The sequence below is a fragment of the Poecilia formosa genome, unplaced genomic scaffold, assembly GCF_000485575.1.
Source record: "Poecilia formosa unplaced genomic scaffold, Poecilia_formosa-5.1.2 Scaffold10, whole genome shotgun sequence".
NCBI lineage: Eukaryota > Metazoa > Chordata > Actinopteri > Cyprinodontiformes > Poeciliidae > Poecilia > Poecilia formosa.
The window spans coordinates 3,695,731-3,705,049 of NW_006799949.1; positions in this window are offsets into that span (position 1 = coordinate 3,695,731).

Genomic DNA, 9,319 nt, shown 5'->3' on the forward strand with positions numbered 1-9,319 from the left:
TCTGGATCACGGTTTTATGATCTTGAGCTGTTTTCCATATGGAAGCAGATAAAAGACTTTTCTAAATGTGTTTGTTTGATGCCCAGAAATATATACCTTTCCTTTTTGTTCTTTTTCTCTGTTGTAGTATACGGCTTCTCAATCCGAGGCTGTCCTAGCTTGTTGATGTGCCGCCGCCAAACCTCAGAAAATCAACAGCAGCAGCAGCAGCAGCAGCAGCAGCAGCAGCAGCAGCAGCAGCAGCAGCAGCAGCAGCGTTGTTTTCAAAAATGAACTAAGAGGTCCTGGAGAAAGCGCTCCTGTGTGAAACTTTTATTCAGTGTACATTCATAATAGACACATCTATTCAGGCAACATTTTATGCCAGGTTTTAAACTCATAGTCATATAATTATGTATAAAAAATTATTTTTATGATATTTTGAAAAGGGCACTAGCACACTCAAGTACTTAAAGCAAAACTTTCTGATTTGGTTCTTCTTTGCTCAATGTGGTGAGGCTGAAGACGTAAACGAAGTGAATTTGTCCAGAGACTGACAAAGAGAAGAAGTTGTTTTCAAATCAAATGTAATACAGAAGGATGTTGTGGGAATTTTCCTTTAACAAAGAGTGAGGGAAAACGGTTTCAAGGCCCAAAGAACCATAGAAAGAATATATTCTTAATTGGTATTTATTCGAAGGCTCTACAGCGTTGGAAATCTCTGCTCACTGATCGCAGTCAGGAGAAAGAGCCTCAGCAGAAAACAGCTCACACTTTTATCGGGAGAGTTTCATAGTTTGATAATCTACTTGGTTACAGAACAGACAGCAGACAGCAAAAAAGAAACAATTCAATGACTTAAATGTAATGCTAAGGCCAGAGAAACTAAACTCCTACAGAAGTCTTTTTCATGAACTCATGCATCACACAAGAATCATAATACTGCTATGCACAGATTCAGCTAATTATCACAGTCACCTTAAAATTTCCCACCACAATATGAAGAGCAAAACTATGTAAGATTATTTGATGCTCCAAACTTTCACAACTTTCACAGGTTTTTGATTTCATGATCTTGAGTAGGATTATTTAGTAACCTGTTTTTGAAGATACAGTATTATTAATCTACATGAAGTCAGCCTTGTCTGTCACGTGTTGTTTAAGATAAATGTGCAGACTTCCAATGTTTTAATACATAGTCCGCACATTTCCTCTGCTTTCTTTTCTTTATGAGGTGTTAAATGTTTTTTTACAGTATCATGTGAAACACTTTACCATATTTCTTGTCATTTTAATATCTACAAATTATTTGTGGTTTTAGAAATGTGATGAATGTGCCTGTCTGTAAAGATGACTTAGCCTAGCGCATGCACCTGAGCAGTTCTTTTTTACTCACATTCTCACATTTCTGCAAGTTTTTTTTGTGTGTGTCTAAAAACACCCCAATAAGACTTTCTAATTGTGCAAAGCTTAAGTTCTCAGATAATTTCATCGCATAAGTTGGAGGCTTCTCGTCAAAGAAAAAGAAACCACAATCCCTGTTAAATTCTAGCTTTTCAGCAACATGTATTTTGCACATTTGTTGTGTTTTAGAAATATTCTTAATTTTAATCTGCTTGTTCAAGTTTTTTTTCTTTTTTTTTTTTAATATATGATGAAGTTGTGGAATATGTGAAATTTCATTTTCTACACCTAAGGTTAAATTTAAAGTGTAACCCTTTCCCAGACAACATTTGAAAAAAAAATCCACCAAGGTGGATGCAGTGAGGAGACACTGAGGGGCGTGGAAGAGTGGAGTGGGTTAACCGGGGTGTGGTCAGGAAAAGTGAAAGCACCGTTGCAAACTTAGCACTTTGTCTCTTTACTTAGGAACTTTTCAGATCTGTCTAGTGACTTTTTTTAAGCAAACAGGGTCAAATCTACTGTTTTTTTTTTCTGTTATGGAGACTTTAACAAAAACATGTGAAAGCACCAAAAAAATGTTTTTGAGGCAAAACTATGAAGCAGAGAAGGGAACGAAAAAGCCAAAAACAAAGGTAGAAAAAGACAAAAACAGCAGTTTTCCTGTAGTCAGCTAAAGCAGTAGCTGCTTTACAGTAACTCTTGCGGTTATGCTGACTAGGCACAAACCAGGTAGACAGATCTCATCAGGTGGTGTCTCTCACTGTCCAGAAGCTATAGCTTTCAATTTTGGTTCATTGTTTCTGTTTTTCTGAAACAAAACACTGAAGAAATACAAAACAGGAAATCAGCTGGTCCAACTGGTGAAGCAGCAGGAGAAGAGTCACAGCAGGATGATGCCACAAAAGATTGCCTATTATAATCAAAGGCTACAGTAAACCTTTTAAATGTAATGTGAGAGAAACTCATATCTGCAAGAAGTAAAAAGCAAGGTGAAAGGGTCAAGTACTCACTTTCACAGGAGAGATGGGCGACATGGACCACCTAAAATGTAATCATGATGTTCTGTGGGATTTATTGCAATAATATTAACAGTCATGTCTTTTCTGGCTATAAATCCATCACTACACACAGTTAAGAGAATCATAAACACAAATAATGCTTGAAAAATAAAACATATCCATGATGAAATATGTTACTCCAGTGTGCAGGTACCATTAGGTAGTAATGGACCCAGCACATGCATTTAACATATTCTCAGATATTTTGATAACAGTGAAAAAAAGAAGAACTCTTTGTTATATTATTAGACTTTATTATCTCCTAATTCATCAGCTATTTGAAGCTTCTCACCTGATACACTCTGAGCGAGGGGTGGCATGCAGCACTCAGTGTTGGCCACAAAGCAACCATTCATTGGTGATTTTTATCTGGGATGGACAAAATCATAATATCCCCGCTAACAATAAAATAAGAGAGTAGAAATAAATCTTTTACCACACTTTGTTTTAGTAGGCTTGACTACTTTCAGCAACACTTTAGCAGCAGTTACAATTTGTTACAAATAGCATGTTCAAGTGCTTGGTGTTACTCGCCTTAATCATATTTCCATATTAGAGTAGAAAATGTAGGAATGTAATGACGAAAGACTCCATCCGTCCATTATCCGAACACGCTTGTGAGGTTACGACGGGGACTGTCTCCAGCGGTCACTGGGGTGGGGTACAACCTGGACAGGTCTCAATTGTCCTTGAGATCAGTTGACCTAACAGTCATATTTTTGGACTGCAGGAGGAAGACAAGATACTACTGAATAAATATTTCAAATGATTCTTTCTGGGAGAAAATCTGCCATACGGGAAAATGCACATCTCTGCAGATGGGCTTCTTGAACATGACAGTGAGTTTGCTCCAATTAAGTAGATACACAGTCAACAGACCCAAATCTAATTGCACAAAGTCTGGATATAATGCTTTTGCTTCAGGACTTACTTAAAGGGAGCTCAATTTAAAATCGAAAATGGATTAAGGATGTTTCCAGGCTTTAAAATCACATCAGTTGAAAGGTTGATGCATTTTAGACTACTGCCCTTCACTCTGAATGGAGACCATTGTATTAGCATAAGGAGCTCAGCTCAAAGTCAGTTGTGCGGAGAAGTTAAGCTTATATATCATCGCCTTCCTAAAATAATGGCCAAAGTCATCTTTTTCCAAAAGTTTATTTTTTTTTTGTTTTATCTAAGTCATCATTTGGCAAAAAGGAGGCGGTGACTCTTTTTTTTTTGTTGCCAAAACCACTTTTGGTAAAAATGACTTAGAGCATCATTTTAAGGAGGTTTACCCTACTGGTAGTGGGTTTAATTTACTGTCTGTTGGATAGTTTTGTGGTTAATAGTCTTCCCTTTGATTGTCTAAGCCAGGACTCCTCAAATCCAAGGATCAAATGCCACGTCTTGTAATTTTTATATGTGTCTCTGCTTCACCACACCTGAGCTAAATAATAACATTATTAGCAGGACTCTGGAGAACTTCACTACATACTGACGAGGTAATTCAGCCATTTGATTTGAGTGTGTTGGGCCAGTGACACATCTACTAGTTGGAGGACACCAACCCATAATGTAACATTTTTGTTTTAAATAAAATCTGTCGTTTGGTTGTCCAGACAAATTGTAGAGTTTTCATCTCTTTTTAATTGAAATAAATGAACTCCTAGGTTATACAATTATAGAGACACACATGAGTTATCGAAATGTATTACTGCTTCTCATCTATTTTCGTTTAATGCTTATTATGGCAACAATGATATTGGAGCTGGCAAACCAGGTCACTCACTTCAACCTATTCCAGCGTTTGCATTATTTATCTTCATTAGTGAAAGAGGAAGTGTTTCGTCCCCTGACTACAAGGTGGTTTCTGTTGTCCAAGCAAAACAGATTTATTTTCAGGGGATTTTGCTACTGCCTGAGCTTTAACCTTTTGCATGATACAAGATATTGTGAGTACAGCAAAAAAAGGAAATTCATGTAAACAAACCATCGGCGCAAACTGTTAATACCACATTGATCTTTTTATTAGCCCGTTAGAAACACAATGCGTAAACAACAAAGAAGCCTACACATGCTTTTCAGTGGCCAGCAGCGAAATACATTCACAAAGTTGAATATATTTAGAAGAAGAAAATTACATCCGAGTCATCTTGTTTAGCACAAAAACACACATAATTCAACAGGGTGTCTTCTGCATTTTACTGCGCTTTGTGAAAGAACTTGATTAATTTCCATTTTCTTGTTGTTCGGGATTACCGTACTTTAAGGACTTTGCACATTTGAATAATTAACAATTGTTGTAATTATCATTCCGATTTTATTTCTGCTATGTGGTGCAAATGCAGAAAAGTTACATTCAGTGTTCCCAATGTGTTTCTGCAACTGACTGCCTGGTTCAGCCCGACATTTTTGAGAAAACGTTCCACTTCCAAAACAATGTTCACTCCACCAATGCCAGTCATTATTTACAATGAGAATAAAGACACATTAATATTTAATTATAAAACTAACTGCGACTGCAGGTGCTCTCGTAGTGAAAAACTACGTTTTTATTTTTAATTGAATCACTTCACACATTAGCCATTATGCCACATAATGACTAAAAGGAGGGCTGTATGTTGGACTGATACAGAACAGAGACATAGATATCAGGAAACACCTGTCTGGGTAGACAGCCATTTCTGTTTTCATTTCAACAAGGAATTATGTAAGCCTTTTGAAGATAAAAAAATTACACAAGATTGCACAAGTCTACAGCGTTGGTCACTCAGTGCATAAGAAATAAAACAAAGAAACAAACTGAAGTGGGATGCAGCCCTCACCTAAGAACCCTTTTGAAAGATTTTTTGGAATTTAGAGAACTTTGATCAGTGATATGCACAGGCATCACGTGTGCAAAAACATCTGAGACATTTGGTCACATAGGTTTAGACAAACGTGTTTCTGTACGCACCGAAGATCCATGTTTGCTCTTAAAAATGGACTTAAGGAGCACTTTCCTGTTTGTGCATCTTACTTTTCTGTGTTTATAATACATAGTTTCTGAAAACAGGTCATTAAGTGCATTATCTGTAAAATCTTTATGATTTTTATACCACCAGCAGAATCAGAAAAGCAAAACAAAGACTGGAAATGTCCTATCCAGTTCTTCTTATAAACAAGAACAAGGTCATTTTGTAGGAAACAAGTTTACATGACAAATACAAATGATGAGATAAAGTTATGGCATTTTCTTTTGCAAATGTAGAATTAATGGCATACATACAATACATACTTACTACATTTTAGAAATTGACTAATCCATCTAGTATCCTGCATGTTAAAGATATTAAACCAAAGTGAATCAGCCACGCAACCACTCTCTTATCAGACTTTCTCTCCTTATCAAAAACATCTCAAGACACCAAGGTCATAAGGCAATCAGTAAATCACTTCCATGCATTAGTGTCTGAGAGCAGGCCAACTAGCATTTCTGGATTTGGTCATTATGTAATTGCACTCTTCCCAATGATTCTGGTGCAGAATGAATGTGTGTGAATGCCCCTCGGGAGTGGCCTGCTCTCAACAAAAACAAATAATTTCATCGGGTCACAGACTCACACGTAGTAATTCTTACAGTCAAGGATGTTTTTAGCTGTTCTCCTAAACAAAGATAACCGCTGTTTACGGACACTTTTTTGTGAAATGTTGCATACACTGGCACATTGAAAGATTCATGCTACACAAGCTGAAATGTGAGGAAGTGAGGGGGAGTTTCTGCAAAATTTAAAATCTCATTACATCTTTGCAAGCGCAGATTTCACTGTGGAGTTGCATTGTAACCAGGAACATTACTTTTGCTTTGATATCACTTTTTTTGCTTTTTCTACATATTTAAGGATACATATATTAACTCACTTACGAAGGGAACTTTGATGCTCTGTGAACATCCCTAATTGGTCAGATAAACATTGACTTAAATAATCTGAAACATTTATTTTCAGTTTCAAGTATGAAGTATGCCGAGGTGAATATATCTTCTTCCGTGAAGACAACATAGCATTGTCTGAGATCTAGTAATATTATTAGGCTGTTTCTGAGTCACAGCTGCAGCAGTTCTGCAGCAGTGGTGCACATGTGGGGTATACATGATATGTACAAGCGTTGACACACATACAATGGGATATTTTTACATGTCCAAAACATTTGTGGCAGCCTGCCTTGCTTAACGATCAAATTGTGTATGTACTGTGTAAACTAAGTAGATGTTTAAGCATAATTTCCCCACGGAATTAAGTTTTCCTACGTATTGAAACATAAGGCAGCTGGGTCATAGTGAGACAGAATAATTTATAAACATATATTAAGTACGTTTCTGGTAAATCTCTAAGTAAGGCCAAACATTATCTCTGAGCTTTGTGGGTCCATAAAGAGGATTTCTTGATATTCTCATCCAGTAATACCCTCGGGTGGACCTTGGATCAAATGTTCATACATAATTCATGAGCAAAGCTGTGTTGCAGTACAACAGGAAATGGTCTCAGTAAATATTGCAGTGCATCTTACTACATCTTACTTACTGGTCAAATTAATTGCAATCCTCACACTTTCCGTTCCAGAGTAGGATGCTTTGCTCTTGAGCATCCACTGTAACATGTTGGTCCAGTGTGCTTTAAAGGCATATTCCTTATATTAATTAAGTTTATCAAGTCGCTTTGGTAGGACTGAAGCTATTAAATGTTGCAGCTTCAAGTGTAATGTGATTAGGTTGTATCCTGAAACATAATTAATATTCATTCTTTTAAATGTAAAACATCAAAGCACCGAGTTGCCTGTTTGGATTCATGTTAACTGCTGCAGGTGGATATTTGCCCCGGATAAATGTTGCTAATGCACAGCCACATGCTCAATTAGTTTCAGTATTAATTCAGGTGAAAACCACTTAAACCAAAGCGAATCCATTTATATGTAGTGAAACTGAATAATTGTTTTTTTCTTTCTGTTCAAAACCACATCTACATAATGCAGTGAAATCCATAGTAATCATGACTGTTGATTCATTATGGTGTAAAATGTTTTGATTTCTCTTAACCTCTGATTTTTATTTAATTTTTCTCATCTAACAGGTTTTAGTAAACAGTGTTTACAACTAGCACAGGATAAGCCCAGTTTGGCTCTGTTTCTCTCAGCAAATGGACAGTTACTTGGAAACAGGAAAAAAAAAAGAAAATCCTCATCTTTCACATCACTTTCAGAGATAACAATTTCCGATAGGGTTATTATCACTGAGCTTGTGTGTCTTCTCACAGTTAAAAGGCAAAGGCAAAACCAGGCACGGATGATGGTGCACATTAGCCTAATCTGATTGGTTCATGTGCAGAGGAGGCAGAGAGGTGGGCTAACCGCTAGAGACAGTCAGAGAGGTCAAAGGTCCATGTGACATGTCTTATGTTGATCTCAATTTATCCAGACATGAAGAAATTATATGCATTGTGGAAATGATGCCACTCTAGAAATATAATATCAAATATCAGAGCAACACAGCTGTTAAAATAAAGGTACATTTTGCAATATCAACAGTTACCCTTCATTTTTTTCATATTGATGTTTAGAGAGTTGGGACAGAGATCAAGCCACCTCATTATAAGGTACATCGATTCCATCTGAGCCCTCTTGACAAATTGCACTTTGTGTGTAAAAGCTGTGAATAAATAACCCTGTTTAGCAGGAGCACGGGGATTAAACCGAGTAAATTCTGCTGACTCTGAGAGAAAAACAGAGTACACTACCATACACCCAAAAAACCCAAACAGATGAGTAGATATACTGTATGAAACAACAATGTAACCACCACATTTCACAGTATCATTTCTGCTTCTTTTCATGTTTTTTTTTTTTTGATTTGTCAGTTGAAATTCACTTTGAAAATCCTAACAAGAGGTCAACTGTCAAGTACAACACAAAACACATAGAAACAATGAAAGCATAGGTAATATGAATATACGAACCAATTTCCTCATTTTCAGTCAAATCTACAAAACAATATGAGAAACCTTAGATGAGAAAAGCTTTTGTATAATAATGTTATCTGTATTATAAAAAGTAATTAGACAGTTCAGGATTTTATGTGAGGTACTGTTGAAAGGTAATTGTCTTAGCTGTAAATATCTCACCTGCAGTAGAGAAATTCATAAGTTTTGCGAAATTCAGATTTCCTGATTAATACTGAAGCTAACAGCTAGTTCAGGGCTCTACAACCTGTGGGTTTTTAATGTCCTCCATGGCTCTCAATACGTTTTGTCAATAATTGGGCTTTTTTCCACTGACTTCGATTCCTCCAATAAAATTTCAACCAGGACAATCAATGAACAAAAGGAGAAGTTTAACCAATGGCTGCATAGGAAGTGAACAAAGCCAACTGTGTCTCTCTTCTAAGTGGAGGATAGTTGTTTAGAGAGAATGCAATTTCTGGTAAGCTTTGTAGCATCAAACTGGGACATTACATACATCATGGGTAAACCTTTGCCACTGGGTTAAATTAAAAACCCCAACAGAGTTCAAGCAAGCAATTTGCCAACAACCAAGAACCCAGACCCTCTGTACGAAGCAAAGTGTAGAGCAAGGGGCTGGTTTCTTACCAGGTTTGTGTTTTCATTCATTGTCTACATAGAATTCCCACAACACAAACAGACCAATGCCACACAGAATCACATATAGCACTTTGGTATTTCTGCCTTTGACACCACAATAATTTAGTGTATAAATGCTTTACTTACTCCAATTTCAGTAACACAGGAAGGTCACTGCTGGTGCACCACCTCCAACCCCCTTTTTCAGGGTGAACAATCATTGCTCCTTGTGTTATCAATGTTAAAAGGTATGGTATAAATATATATATATATATATATATA